We start from the raw sequence: 20,478 nt of genomic DNA on the forward strand, positions 1-20,478 counted from the left end.
CGGAGATCTACTTTATCCTCAAGATGGGAGATTACTGGCTGGGTTCTGCCGACCGGGGAGTCGAAAAATGCAAATTCAGACGGGCAGAGATTGTTCAACTCTGGTGGGTTGTGGAGAACCCAAATGCATAAATGGACCAGAAATAGAGCTTTCCCAAAACCCCCGGACACAAAACTTTGATGCTGTACTCACAGATGTGTTCATTGTTGCTATGGAAACGAGCTTAAACAAGGCACACTTGAGCTATCAATGTAGAATCAGATCAACTGTTCCGATAACATTCAATACGGGTCACAAACCTGCGCACTCGATTTGTTGGCGTGGAAACAGACGACCAACCACAGCTTTTGATCAGCAAGTAAAGAACTAGGGCTGGGCAACGATTAAAATTTTTAATCTAATTAATCACATGATTTCCCTGATTAATCACGATTAATCGCATTTGTACGCAAAATCCAAAAATGAATCCAAAAGTAGTGTATAGCTTTTAGCATTTAGCTTTATTTTAAATGTGCTGCCATATGAATGAAAGTGCCATAACATTTGTTGTGCAAACACACTTTTAACATCAGCATCTTTCTGTAGTTTTTATGTAGAAGCCTCGCTCCACTGTCTGTTTCCTTGAATGACTTGCTGCTATCAGTTGTGTGTTTTGCCTTTAAGTGATATTTTAGACTGGAACTACTACGCTGAGAAGACAATTCAACTTGGCAGTGTTTACAGATGACTTTGGTTCTGTCGACTCCGCCGTCTGGAAGAACTTTAAAATGAAAATGGCCGAGTAAAAGTTCCGTACCCTTCTCCATGTTTGGTGGATCCGCCGATTACTTTCTTTTCCGGTTCCACAGCAGACAGCAACAGACTTTTACAAAATAAAAGCCTGTGAGCAACAGACTTTTACAAAATAAAATAAATAATGAAACAGGGGTGGTCTGTGGCGTAGTGGGCTGAGCAGGCGCCCCATGTACAGAGGCTATAGTCCTCGCTGCAGCTGGCCCCGGTTCAAGTCCTGTATCGGACGGCCCTGTGCTGCGTGTCGTTCCCCCTCTCTCTGCCCCCTGCTTCCTGTTTCTCTGAACTTTCCTATCCATTAAAGGCACAAAAGCCCCCAAAAATAATAAAAAACATTTAAAAAACTGCGTTAATGTGCGATAAAATATTTATCGGCATTAAATAATTAGTGAGTTAACGCGATAATAACGAGTTAACTCGCCCAGCCCTATAAAGAACCTGTAACTATTTTAATATTTAGTTCATATATTCAGCAGCTTTTCAAGACAGAAACCTGGTTGGCCATTCTGAAACTTTTTAAAAAGCAGTGATTAATGCATCCTTCTTGTCTCAGTGGTGTTTTTATCTTCGTGAGGCTGCTGATGATGATAAATCTGCACATCTGTGGCTCATTACCTGCACGCTGATTCATCAGAGGACCACACATGTTACATGGTAAGTTGGATCTGGGCTCAGTGAAACGCAGAAGGACCTCCAGTATTCACAAGACAGCATTGCTGTGTTTGAAAGGAATTATGCTACTCAGCTCAGCTCCATGGCACCGAAGCTACGCTGTAGATGCTAAATTTTGCTGTTTCCCCTCTGACATAAGACATATGCTACCTTTTGGAAATCATGGGCAATGCATCCTGCAGTCTAAAGAGTTATTATTATTCAATTAAAAAGCCTGAATCCCTGTTGGTGTGGAGGTGCATTAGTATCTAAGGAACTGGGAACTTAAACGGCTGCAGAGGCTCCATCAATGCTGAAAGGTATATACAGGTTTTAAAGCAACATGTCCCCTCCAGATGATTTTTTTTTTTTTTTGAGAAGGCCTTGAACATTTCAGCAAGACAACGTTAAACCACTTACTGCATCTGTAACAACAGCACGGCTTCGTGGTAGAAGAGTTAAACCAATAAAAGTACAACAAGGAAGGTCCATGCCTGCTGAGCAGCTAGAGTCCTCTATCAGACAGGAATGGGACAGCGTTCCTCTCCCAGAGGTCCAGCAGCTGGTCTCCTCAGTTCCCAGATGTTTACAGATGTTGGGTAAAAGAAGAGGGGATGCTACACGTGGAAACACGGATCTGAACTCTGCTGCTCGAGTCCTCACTCAGACCAAAGAAGTGGACGCCATCAGTCCAGCTCTGAGGTCTTTACACCGGCTGCCTGTCCATCAGAGGACAGACTTTAAAGGATAAGACCGTTTTTTTGACATTGGGCCCTTGATTTCACATTATAACATGATGTTCTACTCACCCCTGCTTGTTGTTGGTCATTTGGAGCTGTTCCGAAGATATTCGAGAGGCGTCTGGCTGCTCTCTTGAGATATTCGGCCATGAAACGGTTTCCTATGGGCAAGTTTATACAGGCACAAACTATGCTGTTTATAATTTATTAATTACTCTACACTAGCACTGATAACGTGGAGGTGCGTCGCTTACTTAAAAAAATCCGGGTTACTAATTTTGAATTTTAGCCGAATGAATAAATAGGCAGCAGGTCTGTGGGCTGTCTGTGGCAGTAGCACGACGAGGACGTCAGTAACACCCACTTTACGACAAAAATTCAAAATTACAGTAACCCGGATTTTTTTAAGTAAGCGACGCACCTCCACGTTATCAGTGCTAGTGTAGAGTAATTAATAAATTATAAACAGCATAGTTTGTGCCTGTATAAGCTTGCCCATAGGAAACCGTTTCATGGCCGAATATCTCAAGAGAGCAGCCAGACGCCTCTCAAATATCTTCGGAACAGCTCCAAATGTTCAACAACAAGCAGGGGTGAGTAGAACATCATGCTATAATGTGAAATCAAGGGCCCAATGTCAAAAAACCGGTCTTATCCTTTAAAGTTCTGATGCTGCTCTATAAAGCTCTGAATGGTCCAGGACCAGAATGCATCAGTGAGCTTCTGACCCAGTATGAACCTTCCAGACCCCTCAGCTCATCTGGATCCGGTCTTCTATCAGTTCCCAGAGTCAGAACCAGACATGGAGAAGCTGCATTCAGCTTCTATGCTCCACATGTCTGGAACAAACTCCCAGAAAGCCTCAGATCAGCTGAAACACTCAGTGTGTTTAAGACACACCTATTTTCAGCTGCGTTTGAATAAAGCTCCAAGTTTCAAAACTTAATCACATTTTAACTCCTGATTTTATCTATTGTTCTTATTTCTTTCTTTTTTATTTAAAATTTAAATCATGCTTTTTATTTCTGCTGTTTTAATGTCTCTGTAAAGCACTTTGAATCACCTTGTTGGTGAATTGTGCCGTACAGATAAACTTGCCTTACTATTTTGTGACGTGTAGCTGCCATAAAGTTGAAAATAAATCAATATTTTTCACGATGTAGTCAAATGTCTCAGTTTTGATTGGGATTGTATCATTCTTTAGCGTTTATTGAGAAGCTGGTACATTGTCACAACAACATTTCACCACTTTAGAAACAATCTGATTTCTCCAGCCGTGTTTCCTTTGAGCAGCTGCGTAGCACTCTGAAATGTTTCATAATTTATGTCCACAAAGCAGGAGAGAGCGCTAAGTGCAAAGCATTTTCATGTAGCCATTTCCTCAGTTCATAATGTGATTTTAAAAAAGGCAGTTAACAGGAATGGTGGAGGTGAAGCCTGGAAGACCAAGAAGACTCTCCGGGAACTGCCCGAGCATAAAAACACACGTTTCAGCAGGAAGTTTGAACTGAAGAGTCTTCTGAGGAAATCCTTTTTGTGTCCTCGGTTTTGCAGATTTGGTAGAGAGCAAGTAAAGGCAAAGGATGGGAAAACAGGTAGTTTCTACAAAATGATAATGCTCCTAAATCCATTTCAAGAAGCCTCAACTGGCCTACGTATAACATCTGTTGATATGTAGCACTTAGCGAGCAGAGGATGCAAAACAGCCAAAGAATTTCAAAGAAGTCAAAGCCCTTTTCCTGGAAGAATGAGTGGAAAAACAACCAAACAGGAAAGACTCTCAGCTGGCGACAAACAGGCTTGATTAGCTGTGTTCTTGTGTACTGACACTGAAGGTGGTCCCACAGATTTTTCCCTCTTTTTAGACAGGCTTTGGTTGCTTACATGCACATTTCCTAACATCCAGACGGATGTCTAAAAAGAGGTGTCTAGCACTAGTTGATTCAACTTCTAGCAGCAATTCTATTTGGCCAATTAGTGCGGATTATTTTCTGTTTATAGCTCATGAAAGTCATGAAAAATGTCCTTGAACATCATCAAATAAGCCAAATTTCAGTCGCCTAATAGTCACTGAAGTGCTTCATTTATTTGACTGTTTGGAAAAGGGAGAAAGTTTCATGTTTTTCTGCACATAAGTCCTTCCACGTCTCAAACTATTCAACACTTACTGCGAGGTTGTGTGTTCAAATGCCTCGACGAGTGCATCCTCCCAGACAAATGTAATTAACTGTGATGTAAGCAGATTGGAGGAGCACAGAGTGTCTCTGAGGGCCTGACGATAAGAGCACGATGACACGGACAACAAGGATCAAACAAGCTCTCCCTCCATTAAAAGTGAAAGATAGCACAAAGGTTAACAACTCCTTTAGGAGGATTAGAAACGTACAAGCTCTTCTGTGAAATTCGTGAAACTTTGGATATTAGATTAATTCCATCTGCGTCGTCACGGCTTCGAGATCCTTTACCTTTTTGGCCCCGATCCCACCATGAGGGGATGTTTTCTGCCATCACTATGACAACGTAACAAATCTCAAATATAACACCTGATTTGAGACCATGACATCCCATTTACATTTAATGGAGATTTGATGGAAGGGGGTGTTGTTTATCCCATTTTTGCAACACGTTCTTAAAGGGGAAGTTTGTTTTTTTTTAAACCTGGACCTTATTTCTGGCATAAAATACATTCATCTACTCCAAGATAACAGTTTGGTGAAAGTCGGCGTGCTTTGGGAGATATTTAGATCACTCGAGATCCACGTATATATCCATATATTTTTTATTTATTTATTAATTTGCACATTTTACATATAAAACATCATAATAATAATAAATTAAACATTGTGCTGAAGAAGTTGGAAGCCAAAAAAGGCTTATAGAGATACCTCACCAATATAAGCGACTATAGTTTTCTTTACATTGTCAAAATTAAATGTTGACACAAAAAATTATTAAAAATAAGATGATAATATAACGCGAGAGAACAGGGCAGAGACAATACAGCCTCTAAATAAGGCATTATCTGTCTTTATTTCACCAATACTTTAAGACCAATGAATGAAAAACGTGTACTATTGCACTGTTAGCTCAGAGCTGCCGTGTTGTTGCTACTGAGGGCTTATCGGGCGGCTTTTTAAGATAAAAAAAATCGAATTATTTTTTGGGGGCTTTTTTTTATTCCTTTAATGAATAGGAAAGTTCAGAGAGACAGGAAGCAGGGGGAAGAGAGAGGGGGAACGACACGCAGCACAGGGCCGTCCGATGCAGGACTCGAACCGGGCCAGCTGCAGCGAGGACTATAGCCTCTGTACATGGGACGCCTGCTCAGCCCACTATGCCACAGACCACCCCTGTTTTATTATTTATTTTATTTTGTAAAAGTCTGTTGCTCACAGGCTTTTATTTTGTAAAAGTCTGTTGCTGTCTGCTGTGGAACCGGAAAAGAAAGTAATCGGCGGATCCACCAAACATGGAGAAGGGTACGGAACTTTTACTCGGCCATTTTCATTTTAAAGTTCTTCCAGACGGCGGAGTCGACAGAACCAAAGTCATCTGTAAACACTGCCAAGTTGAATTGTCTTCTCAGCGTAGTAGTTCCAGTCTAAAATATCACTTAAAGGCAAAACACACAACTGATAGCAGCAAGTCATTCAAGGAAACAGACAGTGGAGCGAGGCTTCTACATAAAAACTACAGAAAGATGCTGATGTTAAAAGTGTGTTTGCACAACAAATGTTATGGCACTTTCATTCATATGGCAGCACATTTAAAATAAAGCTAAATGCTAAAAGCTATACACTACTTTTGGATTCATTTTTGGATTTAGCGTACAAATGCGATTAATCGTGATTAATTAGATTAAAAATCTTAATCGTTGCCCAGCCATACTTTTTAATGTAAGGATTGCTCGGCTTTACCAAATGTCCAACTTCTCCCCAAAACTTCATTAGACACAGATGCTGAACTTTAAGTGTAAAGTAGCATATACTCTCCACAAGCCACAGTGTGGCCATTCCTCACAGGCCACCCCCAGTCTGGTAAAATTAGATGTATAAATCTGAAATCCACTAAAGCACTGAGGATAATCATTCCACTATGCATATTAAAATCACTAAAATATACGGCTTGGAGCAGACGGTCTTTTCTTGTAAAATGTTATGTAGCAGTGATGAGCAGCCGAGGACCATCGGTACATCTGAAGGTGGGGAAGTGTGCAGCTGAGTGTTGCAGCCAACAGTGGAACAGCACCTCAGCAGTGCAGATGTAATTATGATATGAAGATTTCTAATGGAAGCTGTCGGGATCATATTGGTTTCAGCAGAAACGTTTTTTAAAACATTGGGTGCATGAACAATAAACAAAGACGAGCATTTATCAGCGTAAGTCTGTCAGGCAGCAGAAAATTTGTCGGTTGCATGCAAGATAACCGCGTTGTTCACATCACTGAAGGCAACACGCAGAACATTATCACTGCATACGAGTGGGTTAGTTTGTGGTGAGACAGAAAGACAAAAGTCCAGCACGTGTCTCAATGAGCAAACCATCAACCATATAACACATCTGTCAGAGCTTCACCACAATGAGCCAGATGACCTGACACAAAAATGAGGAAAGGAGTTAAAAAGTTACACAGGATGAGCCAAACAAGATGTGCCAATTTCCCATATCTGCTCAGCTGAGAGGCCTATGTGACTTAAATTTAGTCATCCAGTCCTTGAGATGAACAATACTTCATTAATCAAAGAGTTAAATATTATTTTTGCAGCATAAAGAATCAAAACAGTCATGAAAGAAGTCACTGAGTGGAGTTACTGCTGTGGGCCGAAATCCTCTTCTGTAACATTCTTTGTTGCAGGGGAGCAGATGAAACCTCTGACTGAGCACATTCCACTATTCATTCACTGTTTTATGTAGTGAGTGTGCAGCATTGTCTGGTATGTTGAGCAGCATTTGCAGCATTCTTCTTTGCAGGATAAGCTCCAGGGGCTCCAGGGGCTCCAGGGGCTCCAGGGCCCCACCCAGCACAGCCAGCCTCCTTTCTTTCAGCCGCTGGCTCTGATGCTGCTGCCCCAACAGATTCCACTCTCCGCCGTAGACTTAGAGCAGATCTCTGTCCACACATTCGAGGATATCAGTTTCCTTTCAGAAGTACAGTCTGTTCTGTCCCTTCTTTTACTGTTGAAAAATGTACAATTTAAAATGAAAAAAACCCAAAACATTTAAATTTAGCTGCAGCACATGTTATTCACTCCGTGTTCTGTGACGGTCGGTGTTAGATCGATTGTTTCATTGGAAGCTCAAGAACAAGCCAGAGGACTCTCAAGTTAAATAAAGTATTTATTGGTGGTCACACATCAAGCATATCAGCGCTGGGTTCAGTGGAACAGAGCTCCTGCAGGAAATCCGTCAGACCGAGCCTCGATTTCCAGGTATCATTTGCATTTATAGCCTCATAGGTTGGACTGGCACTCGACCGAGTATGATTGGACATGAGTACGTTCAACATGCTTCGTCATATTCTCTGGATCAGCCAAACAATGTGTGTGTGTGTGTGAATCTGCACCTGCTTTCCCAGGCTAATTGTTTTGTCTCCCCATTCCTGGATCACTTTAGGTCATCGTGGAAAAGTACAGAGACTATTTCATTCATAATGTCTAAGAACAAAGCCAATTTTAACAGTCGACTAACTTCGCACGGAGTTTGCTACTGCTAGTTTTGTGCAACATGGCAGGATATTTATCCCATTTTGACGACGCGGACTTTGAGTACGATGGACGTCCATGGATGTATTATAAGTGGATACAGCGCTGCCTCTCAGCCGGCACGCCGATTTTTCCCAGTGGTCATTCGTGGTATTGCAACGAAAAATCCCCTGTGGTTTAAAAAGTAAAAGAGATGCCTGTAAAGCTGTTCACAGGACGCCTCCAGCTGTAACCGCTGTTATTTACTAATCTTTGTATTCTATATTTTTAAGTCATGGACTTTTTATCTGTCAAAAAGTTTTCTAATGGCTATAAAAGACCCAGAAAAGTCTCTTTTCCCAGCGTGACGTCACAGCGGTGTACGTGCACTGTGATGTGTACCTATGTGCACGTCCTCATCGCCCCGGGGCATGATGGGATGCCCCAAAGCATCATGGGGGGTGACTCTACTGCGCATGCTCTATGGGGCGCATAAGCAGGAAGTAAACCCGGAAGTCAGAAACGTTTTCGGCGTATGCACCAGGCGAGCAACTCCATTGAAATCAACGGCGGCCATTTTGCGGTTCGGCATCCAGTTAATATAATATGTGCTGCAGCGGCGCCCGTCGATGATGTCATCCCAGTGGACGCGTGTGTAGAAAGCCCCGGATAACAACAACACGGTAGCTCTGAGCTAACAGTGCAATAGTACACATTCATTCATTCATTGGTGTTAAAGTATTGGTGAAATAAAGACAGATAATGCCTTATTTAGAGGCTGTATTGTCTCTGCCCTGTTCTCTCCCGTTATAGGGATATACGCGGATCTCCAGTGATCTAAATATCGTCCGAAGGATGCCGACTTTCACCAAACTGTTATCGTGAGTAGATGAACGCATTTTATGCCAGAAATAAGGTCCAGGTTTAAAAAAAACAAACTTCTCCTTGCTTGCTGGTGCTGATAATACGCTCATCCCCTGCTGCTTCTCATTACTTGCAGCCAGCTCGAAAGCCAGCGATTAATAAAGAAGCAGACCCACTGAATCTTTAGATCAGTTACTAGATATAAAACTAGGCAGGCACACAAATTAACTTTAAAAAGTCATTCAATATATTAAAATATAATCAGCTGTATCTCCAGTGGTTGTGAAACTTCCTGCTCTTACCTAATTATACTGATCAGTGTTGCATATCCTCTAACACACATTTGGCCGATGTGCAATTTACAAGGACAAACTATAAAGAAATGTCATCCAGTCGTGATGAAAACAGTGATACACACAGGCTTTAAAAGAGGTTCGCACAATGTCGGATCAAACATTGATGAGTTTGTGTATTCCAGCTGTTGCTTCCTAACCACAAATCCTCTGTCGGGAGAGAGAAATAAGGTGTCGAAACAAACTTTTCTTCACTAATCCTATAACCAGCTCTCTCTTCATCAGTTTGACATTTAGCTTGAACAGAGAGATCAATCCACAGCCTTTAGGGATTGGAATAAGATGAGTTTTTTGATGGGGTGTTTTTTAGATGGGGTAATGGTGAAGTGGGAGCTTAATGGGAAGATGCTGTTTGCTGTATATGTGCTGCAAAAACACACAAAAAAGCAGGTAACTCTAGGAGGTTCACTGGTAACTCTGGGAGGTAATCACTTTGCCATTAAAGGATCCATAGTCTGAGTTTTGGGTTGGTCGAGTCAGTTCTGTGCATAACAAATAGGATATGATGAAGAAGTGTGTCGAATTGAAAAGACGTGTTGGACAGCAGTGAATAACAAAGAAGGAAAAGAAGCATTGTGATTCTGATGGGCTGACACCAAACTACAATTTTCTGCCTGTGGCCTTCGATCACAGACTTTTCGTCTCATCAAATTCCATTGTTGCTAATCTAGAAATGAGTCAGGGTCGGGTCAGTGGCCACAGAAGCAAAGGTCACACGAAACCACCTGAAAACAAATCAACAGAGCTGCCTCACAGCACTGAGTTTTTACTCTGGAAAACCATAATCCAACGAGGATAAGGGCTTTTTTACACAACATACACTGAATATTGTGTTTTTTGTTCGCTGAAGGAAGGACACAATCACAGGATACGGAGAGAGGTCGTACTCCACGTGGCTTTGTGGTGAACAGAACCCAAAATACAGCCTAAAAGATCAAAAAACAAACCCGGGGAATCCAATGAACACAAGATGTGAGGACGACAACACAGTTGAATAGGGTTAAATCTTAAAATTTAAAAAAATAGCAGCAGGTCTGATTACTCAACATTACTGAAGCAGTGTGGGATCATGTTGGCAGAGAACGGAACAAAAGGCAGCCCACATCCAAAGAAGAGCTTTGGGATGTCCTTCAAGAAGCCTGGAGAACTATTCCTGAAGACTCCTTAAAGAAAGGACAGAAAGCTGTCTGAGAGGGTTCAGGCTGTGCTGGAGGAGAAAGGAGCTCAGAGCAGATATTCACTTTTATATGTGTTTGGAGTTATCGTCCTGTTGGTCATTTTTGTCAAACTTTCGATGCTTAAACTTTAGGCCGATGAATTCTGAGTGTCAAACATCAGTAAAACATTATGGAACCATATTATGATTCAGGGTAAAAGCCTCATCTGTACTTCTCTTTGGTTAGTAAAGCCAGTTGACTTCAAAATACTTTGTCAGTCAGTGGGGTCACATGGCACTGAAAGGATCAGATTATTGGCTAAATTACAATCAGACTGAGTTATTAAGTGCATCTAGACACTTAAGTTTGACTAAAAATTGGATCGGATCGGATTAAGACCCTGAGATAACTGGGTTGAAAGTCAAATTAAACCTGCTTGTAGACGCTGAAGCACGTGGTGAATCAGACTTTGCGTTCTGCGCATGCTCCAGATGTTTTCCCGGGGTCGTGACCCGGAAGTCAAAGGAGACGATATTCCTGTTGTTGTCGCCGTCAGAAAGAAACAAACAACGCGATGGAGAATGCTCCGTTGGGCATCGAGTTTGTGCAACAAGCAGCTCATCACAGACCAAATGTAGAGGGACGTAGCTTCATCTGGCTCTGCGTTCTCCATCTTTCTCCAATGCCTGAGTTTGTTGTTGTTGGTGGTGGTGAAGAGGTCAACAGGAAGTGGCTCTATTAGCAACAGTTGGAATGGGTACAGCGCCACCTATCATACCGGGGTATGACACGCTTTGTGCCTCTGATCCCATTCATTCACCGCCATATATCCAAGGAGAATTACCCTCGCTCAACTCATTCTCATCTGATCCTTTCAGTGCCATGTGACCCCACTGAGTGTGGTCAGAGAAATTGGATTATAGCCTCTCAGTCTTTGGTATAAAACTTAATTGTAGACAGTGAGACTGATGTCTGGTTTATTGAAGGCCTATGCTTTGTTGGCACTTTCTGACCTGGGCCTCTTCAAATCTAAGCTAAAAACCTACTTATTTAGGATTGCTTTTAATACCCAGTAGTGTGATGGCACTTTTATCTTATTTTATCTCAGTCGATTTTTTGTATTTTATTGCTTTTCACTGTTCTTTTATTGTTTTTATTTGTATTTACTTATTCCTCTCTTTATTTATTACCTGCTGTAAAGCACTTTGTAAGGATTGTCAATGAAGGGCTGTATAAATAAAGTACATTTACATTTATCCCCTGGGCCAATGTCCTCTCAGCTGAGGGGGCTCCTCTTACAGACTTTGGCAACGTGGCTTCGCCTCAACATAACTTGCAACAATGAACTTTTTTTAAACAGGTGATCCGATGATTCTCTTCGCCTGATCTTCACTGAGCTTCTTAGACTTTCTCATTGCTTTGTGTATTGGTCAACTCAGTGAGTGCTGGCATCTGGAACATCTGGAAGCGTACAGCACTGTGAATTACCACAAAACAATTGTACAATCATTGTGCACCAGAAAATTAGCACTTCAAAGTATGTGTGCAAGAAGTGTTTTTCCAACCGGTTCTATAATTATAGCACTGACAGTTTTTTAGCCTTTTTGTTCAAGCCTTAAACTGCAATCGCTCAGATTCCCATTGATCACATGCCACACGCTGATGAAGACGACTTGCTGGCCTCTATCAGAGTGGCACAGCAGCTGCAGCCATTTTAAAGCCTTCCTGCTCCTGTGCTGTGACTACAGGCAGCATTATCGCAGCGAGCCGTGTCACTTCAGCTTCTGCTTGGCTTTCAGGGAGCCAGGTTGCTGTGCAGCGACCTCATCCATGACTCATTCCTCTGCTCAGTGCACAGCGAGGTTATGTCATTCCAGCAGGCATTCAGGCTGAGGAGGAGCAGCTTCTGCCGGGCAGCATCGCAGCATCCGCGCCCCTGTGTGAATGAACCATTTAGGATCTTTCTCTGTCTCACAAAAAGACTTGTTCCCACATCACCCTGAGGCCACCGTAATCTCACGCTGAATATCTTTTCACAGGCAATCAGCTTCCAACTTACCTGACTGGTTTATTTGCGGATTCCATTCAGCTTAAATTGTCACAAACACTAAATCCTTTCACGGTGACTGAAGTTTAACTGATTCTTCCACCTTACCTTTAAGCATTTAAACATTTTTCCTTTTTTTTACATCTTTATTTATCATTTTTCCATATTGAAAACATTGACATCATTAGTTAAGCACTTCTTACAAAAGTTGTGAACCCGCCCCAACCCCCAACCCATCCAGGTGGCTTCGCCACAAACACATGCACAAAAACACTCAAGTATCAAACGTGCAAACAGAGCACCAAAAGAAGAAAACAAATACACACAAATACAAATGGGAATCATTTGGAATAAATAAAGAAACCTGGACATTACAGTCATCTTCACTGCATTTATCCGTCCTGCCAGTGAGAGTGGAGGTTTCGACCATCTATCCAAATCAGTTTTGGTACGGTCCGAAATCGACCTGTAGTTATACTGAAAAATAGCTTTAATTGAACCTGCTATTTCTATTCCCAGATAAGTAAATTTGTCATTTTCAATTTAAAAGGCAAATTTTCACAAGTGATCTGTTTTGCCAGATTATTCAAAGGAAATAGTAAAGATTTTGACAAGCATTTAAACATTTGAACAGTTGTTCAATTCAACTTTATTTCACAGTTTCAAGGGACTATTGTGTGTGATTTTAGGGGCATCGAGCAGTGAGGCTGCAGACAACAAACAGCTGAAAAGCCTTTGAACGCCCCACAACTGCAGTCATATCAGTGTAAAATCAGGGATGGCCCACTCTGGAGTCAGGATTTGGTTTGGAGTCATTGTCACGCTTTGATTTCCTGACTTTTATCCATCTTTTATAAAAAAACTTTTTCTTGCTTATTCGTCGGTTTAACAGTCGTACGGCATTGTTTAAATCTGCTCCAAGATTACTGGAGCTCAGCAATCTCTGGGAGGATCAGGGGATTTTCTTAGTATTGTATAGTATAGTATAAGCTATTATTCATCAACTTTACCATGTCTTGTCCAGTGACTTTGCTTTGCTGATGTTGTAGTATTCAACTGGAAAGAACAAACTGAGTCTTTTATTCTTCTGCTGTCCTGCTGATAGCAGCTAACTTCTCAAATGAATCTATCTCAGCACCTTGAATCACGTTCATACTCCTTGTTCCTCATTTATTTGTGATGTTCGTTCTGTGCAGGTTTAACACGTGACTTTTGGGTCTGATTACCAGCTATATTCACAGATGTCTCAATCAGTCACATTGGCTGGTCGCTGGCTGGAAATCGGGACCCAACAACAAGCAAATGTTGCAGACATTTGTTAATGTTAAAAAACAATAGTTTGGCTGACTCAGTGGCTCTTTATATTTCTGAGGTTTGAGCACGATGGAATGCATGGTCCCGGGAAGATGAAGGTCAAACTCAACAGAAAATGTCACGAGTTCAGGACAGTCAGGTAAGACCTGAAAGAGCAGCATTCCGACCTCGCCTTGTATAACTGGCATATCTAGGCTTTCAGTAAGCCGTGATTAAGAGTCAGCGTTGCACCTTCTCCTCAGTCCTGCACCTTCTCCTCCCCTCTCTCTCTCAGTTTCTATGTTCTGTCAGAAATCAGTTTTACTGAGCTGAAGAGCAACCCAATTTAATACAATTTTACAATAAAAAAAGACAACTGTTGTTGGGGGCGGAAAAGGAATATAACGGGATAAGATGCACCTGTGAAATTAGATAGTTACAGTTAAGGTGTCCTGCAACATGCCATCCAAATTTAGAGTTCTGGTTGGCTGGTGCAGACTGGTCAGGTGACCAGTTCATCACTAACCTCCAGCCTGAGTTGATAAATCTATTGAACTGTCCGTGGTGCTGAAGTACCACACAGACTCTTAATTGGGCCTTTTTCTTCCTATTTGCCACATAAACTTAATTTGAAACAGTTTCCTGTTCAAACTGACAGGCACCAACATATCCGTTGTCAAGATAGTATTTCTCTGAGGGTCCTTTAATATTTCTGTGATAACTCACCAGTGTCTGTGCTGCAGAAACGACACAGAAGAAGAGTATTTTAGGGTAAGACTTCAGACATGGATTCCAATAGACATTTGGTCTAACTTGTTGCTACAGTTACATAACTCAATGACTTTGAGTTTTATTTCATGTTTTGAAGCATTATATAAAGAAACTTATGCTATATTCATACTATTCTATAACGAAGCATAAAGACCAACACAGACAAGTTTTTTTAAATCAAAATTACAAAAGCTACTACTGATTTTAAAATCATCCAAGTTGTGGCTGGTGGTGTGGGAGTAGTTCCCAGGGTGAACTACATCCACTGAAACTTCAATAATAGCGTGTTTGCCTGTTTTTTACTTGAATGGATGTGTAATTATTTACAGACAATCTGCCTGTCCCAGGGCAGAAACTCAAAAGATTTATCCAAATGTAAGATATTGTGTTGTTTGTCATGTGAACAAGATTTAAATGTCATTTAAAAACATCTTTGATTAAAGCGGTGACGCATATCTTTTGACATTAGGTCCTTCTTGTTTTTAACAGCCAGAGAGAGGCGGTTTAACCAAAGACAAGAATAGCATTTTGATATTAAAATAATGAGTCTGATGAAGAAGGAAAAGGTAAAAAAAAGGGGCATCTAATGTAACAATTATTCAAGGCACTTTTCAGTTTAAATCTGCTGGAACTCTTTTAACTCGTTTGATTTAATTGTCTGTAGAGAAGAGAAAATTTTATTCAGTGAAAATACTGTTTGAAAAACTCACGGAAGAGGTGTGAATGTGACAATCATGCTTGGCTGTTGTTGTGTTTTGGTATCTGGGTTTAAGGCGGGCTGAGCAGGTGTTCCTCAGAGCCTTGGGCGGAGCCTGGATTGCTCCTGCCACCACATCTGTTCCACATCTGTACTCCTTAAGGAGTCCTTATAGGAGCTGCAGGAGCAACCAGTCTTCGCCAGATAATCTCACAATTTTTTGTGGTAAATCGGCTCCTTCCAACGATCATACGAATTGTTCTCCAAGCGTCTCTGATGACTTCCTTTACCTCTAGTGTCTGCTCTCCCTTCGTCCTGGTTACCTTGTATCTGCCTCGCCTTTCAGCCTGGATATCCCTGCCAACCATCACCAACAGCCTGCCTGCTCGCCACGCCACCAACTCAGATCCAAAACTGGATCCAAAGCCCTCCCCTCATTCACGGACTTCCTCCTTCTCATAAGTAAGGACTATTTACTCCCTTTGGATTATCGTCCACCATTACTGAGGATCACTCTAACCTTCTCCTCCTGTCTCTGGATCCTACCCCGACTAGCTATCACAACTATTCTCATAAACCTTTTACCCTTTTATCCTATTCAGTCTGCAATTGAGACCGAGTTCTTTGACAGCTTGGGTTCAAGCCTCATCTTTTCAGACCCACACACAAGAATATGGACAAACTGTCTGCATTGGTAAATGTATTACTGATAGGATCAGCTCAACAGTCAGTTTATATCTGGTTCACATCTGTATCACTGGAAAGAACAGGAAGCACGCCACTGTCGCTACCTATTTTTATTTTTATGACTAAAGTGAATGCATTTTTTATTTTTTTTAAATGATGGATGAACCAAAATAAGATCCCATTTAATGGTTGATAAATAAAAACCACACCACCACAACAGTGCTTGTTATTTACAGGCTTAACAGCAACTGTTACATTTTCCCCATTTTCATTCCCACCCATTCCCCATGAAAAGTGAAAGGCATTGAAAACATTGACACATGATGGAGATAAAGAAGTGCGAGCCAATACAAAAGGTACGTGAAGATCCAGCAGCTGGGCGACACTGCTGTGTTGAAAGCCTGATGAAAACCGAGCTGCGCTCGACTACCAATCTACCACCCGTGGGAAGGGGTGTGGATTCTGAATGAGCTTGATATCCACTGAATGAGAAATAAATGCCTCTCTTAAGTACCTGTCAGAGATGCGAGCAGAAACGCAGCTGCGTTACGCTTCGCTCAAAGCGATTCAAAGCCTCCATACTGGGGATGCAGAGATTATTGAATGAACTCATAAAATGATGAATACATGACACTTAATGTTTCACTGGCATTTAGCTGACACTAATCAGAGAAATGTGCAGTGCAGGGAGCAGAATGACCTTTACAAACAAATAGAACCACAAATCAGGATCAAGTCATTTATTTTGTTCAAAATGAGACATCATGTGCATCATGTGCAAAGGAAATTACCCAGAAAACAAATTCAAAAGACTGAATTGACTTTACTGGAACAGATTGAGGGTTCTGTTGGAATTTAAACATATCACTCCTAACTACATCTCTTTTGGTGTAGAATAACAAGATGTTTTAATCACTTAATAACGAATCGTTGACTCTCTGCTTCCATTTGGAAGACATCCAGATCAGTTTCCTTTCTCCAACTGGGTCCTGAGAGGGAAAGGTGGTCTGAGATGAAAATATTCTGAATTTAACATAATTAACGCTGAAATTAGACTTTGACATAAGTCATTTGAGCGGCTGTCCATGCTAACTTCAATGCCTCCAGACTCCTTTGTGTCTGTCAGAAATTTTACACACCACAGCAGAGACTTTGTCTTAGTTTTACTGGATCTCAGTGCTGCATACAGTTGACCACAACATATTTCCCTGCAGACTGGATAACTCGATGGGACTTTATTCCAAAGCACTGCACTGGTATGAATAAAAAAAATGACAAATGGAATTCCACAGGGCTCCATTCTGGGGCCTCTTTTATTTTGCATCTGCACACTTTCACCTCCTCTGAGCATGTAAAGCAACAAAAGACGTCACCATTATCAAATGAGTGGCACATAAATCCAGATAACCATTCCACCAGGGGATATATAATATTTTACAACCACTCATTAAGTCCCTTGAACATATAAACACGCTGATGTCCTTTAATTTTCTCCGATTAAAAGAAGTAAAACTGAGCGAGAAACTGTTTTCTGCCTATAAAGTCTTGCTCTTAGAGGCTCTTGGATGCCATCTGGTCCAAATCTGTGCTTCCTTCCATTCTTTCAACATTTCGAAGAGAGTTGCCACAAGTCTTTGACGAGCACATCAGCTACTCCATAAAATCAATAAAAGCAGGTGTAACTAGAGCATGAAAACAGGGAGAGGAGAGAGCGGTTTGTGAAGTGCGAATGCCTCCTCATCTGATGCAATTCTGCAAAAGCAATCATACGTGCACTGTGTGCATGTTAGTGAAAGTCCTGCCTTCTTTTTGGTAATAAAATTGTACACATCCACCCCTCTTCATCACCCTCGCTGCTTCCTCCTCTCTGTTTTTCTCTCTCTGTGTCAATATCATGCAAATACTTTGTGACCCCCACCTCTTCCTCCTCCTCCCCAATATTAGTATTCATGATGGCGAGGCCTATCTATTCTAATGAAGTGCAGTTGCTTTCAGAAATATTGCAGCACGACTGCCGTCACATTCCTGGTTAATTTTGAATCATCACGATGAAAAATCGCCAAAGCTTCCCTGGAGCCTGTGTGTGCTTTATGAGGTTAAAACTGAATGTCAGATCGTAAATGTAGGCTAAAGTTGAAAACAATTTAATCAACAAACATGGTATAGGACAGTTTCTCTTTTCAGCTGACCCAGGAACACCCCAAATGAAGGCTATACCACTCTCTTAGCAACCCTGGCTCCTCAACAAATCGACAAAAACATGGTAAAGTCATGATGAAGGCTTTAAATTTGTGTGGTGGAAGTGTTTTATGTGGCATGACATGTTTTTAAGCTCCTGAATCTAAGTGACAGAAAAGCTGAACAGCGCGAGAAATCTAGAAAGCGTTGGGTTGGCATTTATCATCCCATCCCAGCTCATTGTGATAGCTTTTTTGGCATCTTCTGTAGTAAAAAATGACCTCGAAAATGTCTGATTTTAACTAAACCAAATGTTTCTCAACAGATAAATCCCTCGACTTGGTCGATTTGGTTTGTGTTGGAATGTGAAGGGTCAATTAGAAGATGCCAGTTTGTCGTCCTATCGGGATCTTTCCAGCACCGACTTGCTAAGAAGACGATGTCATATTCAGTGTAGCTGGAGAATAACAGAGGTTCAGTGAGGGAGCTGTTTGAAACGACAGTCAAATGGACCAAACATATGTTTACTTTCGATGGTGTGGTGTGGTCTGCCTGCTGTGGAACCACAAATTACTGGAAAAGCCTTCAAAGAACAGAGACTAACCAGCAAGCTCATGATAGCTGCAGACAGTAAGTGTTGTTCTCAAGACTTCTAATGCAAAGTTGGGGTCAATCACCAATTATTAATCCATTAGTAACACTCAGTGGGGTAACATGGCACTGAAAGGATCAGATTATTGGCTAAATTACAATAAGAATGAGTTGAGCAAGGGTAATTATCCTTGGATACATGGCGGTGAATGAATGGAATCAGAGGCACAAAGCGTGTCATACCCCGGTATGATAGGTGGCGCTGTACCCATTCCAACTGTTGCCACTTCCTGTTGACCTCTTCACCACCAACAACAACAACAAACTCAGGCGTAGGAGAAAGATGGAGAACGCAGAGCCAGATGAAGCTACGTCCCTCTACATTTGGTCTGTGATGAGCTGCTTGTTGCACAAACTCGATGCCCAACGGAGCATTCTCCATCGCGTTGTTTGTTTCTTTCTGACGGCGACAACAACAGGAATATCGTCTCCTTTGACTTCCGGGTCACGACCCCGGGAAAACATCTGGAGCATGCGCAGAACGCAAAGTCTGATTCACCACGAGCTTCAGCGTCTACAAGCAGGTTTAGAGTGACTTTAACCCAGTTATCTCGGGGTCTGAATCCCATCTGGTCCAGTTCTTAGTCAGATTAAGGTGTCTACATGCACTTAATAACTCAGTCTGATTGTAATTTAGCCAATAATCCGATCCTTTCAGTGCCATGTGACCCCACTGAGTGATGACTTAACTTAAACAGCATTCTGGGATTATGGTTGTTACTGCAGTTGTGAGATATCTCTGATCTTGTGACCTTAACATTTGAATCCTGTGTCTTTTCCTTCCACCGATGTTAAAATATTCTCCAAATCTTTTGAGCGCTTGAGTTTTCTTGGTAGTAAACAGGGCAGTTTGGTGACGGAGGGAAAGACGGTGATCGTTAAATAAATGTAATAGTGCTTCTGGTCTGAGTGGTGGTTCGATAGGATTTAAGGATCTGAAGTTAAAGACACTGCAGAATTGAACTGCAGAGTCAGCACCGAGGATGTAAGTGCATCTCTTAGCGTCTGCAGATACAAACTGATGAAGAGGCACTTCGATGGTAACAGCTCTATGACAGTAATATCCAAGATCTTAAGAGAGTTGAGGGCGAAACCAGATGAGAGTACCGGGTCTCAGAAGTGACCTTTAAAAGTTGGAGCCTCTTTTACAGATTAAATGAGGTACGAAGCGTAGATAACATCAAAGAAATTAGAGTTGAACGCTGCCAGGAATAAGCACCCTGTCATATTTAGGTGTTACAAAATGGATAAAAGTTCTGAAAACTACTCCTCCATCAGCAGTGGAGCGTACTCCTGGATGACAGGATCAACTGAAGCACAAAAGCTTTACGGCTGGGAGTGTTTGCCATTCACAATCATGGCTTTTCCTTCCTAAACAGCTCATCTACGTAAACCCATCATCAGCTTTCAAATATCTCCATGTTTAAATGGTAAAGCAAAAAAGTGCCGGCTGCTTGTATTCTGATCTCAGCATTCATTGTTTTCTAACCTGTTATTTTGGAAAATAGTGGTTATATTTAATCAGCTATAAAAGTATGAAGCTAATCATGTACTTAGACTTTAAATCTACAAAACAAATGCTGTTAAAAGTATTCAATAAGCTGCTGTTCCATCCTAACATCAGTTATCCGCCAGTCGACTGTGAGGGATCACTGATCACTGGTGTTTGTTTTGTGTGTGTGCGTGCTCTCATTCTCTGTGAACTCGGATATAATCGATTTGGTTTTGTGTTCAGTTGTGATGCGTCTCGCTCCGTTACGGCTTGTATGATGATGTGATTATAGGTCGGGAGGATTTCAATCTTCCCCGAAACATGAGCTGTTTCTGTTTTTGTAATTATACTGTTTCTAAATTACACTGTCAGGCTATCGCCTTGAATTCTGTTTTATAGCTGGAATGGTTAAAGGTGACTTCTT

The sequence above is a fragment of the Odontesthes bonariensis genome, chromosome 24 (assembly GCF_027942865.1).
Source record: "Odontesthes bonariensis isolate fOdoBon6 chromosome 24, fOdoBon6.hap1, whole genome shotgun sequence".
Lineage (NCBI taxonomy): Eukaryota > Metazoa > Chordata > Actinopteri > Atheriniformes > Atherinopsidae > Odontesthes > Odontesthes bonariensis.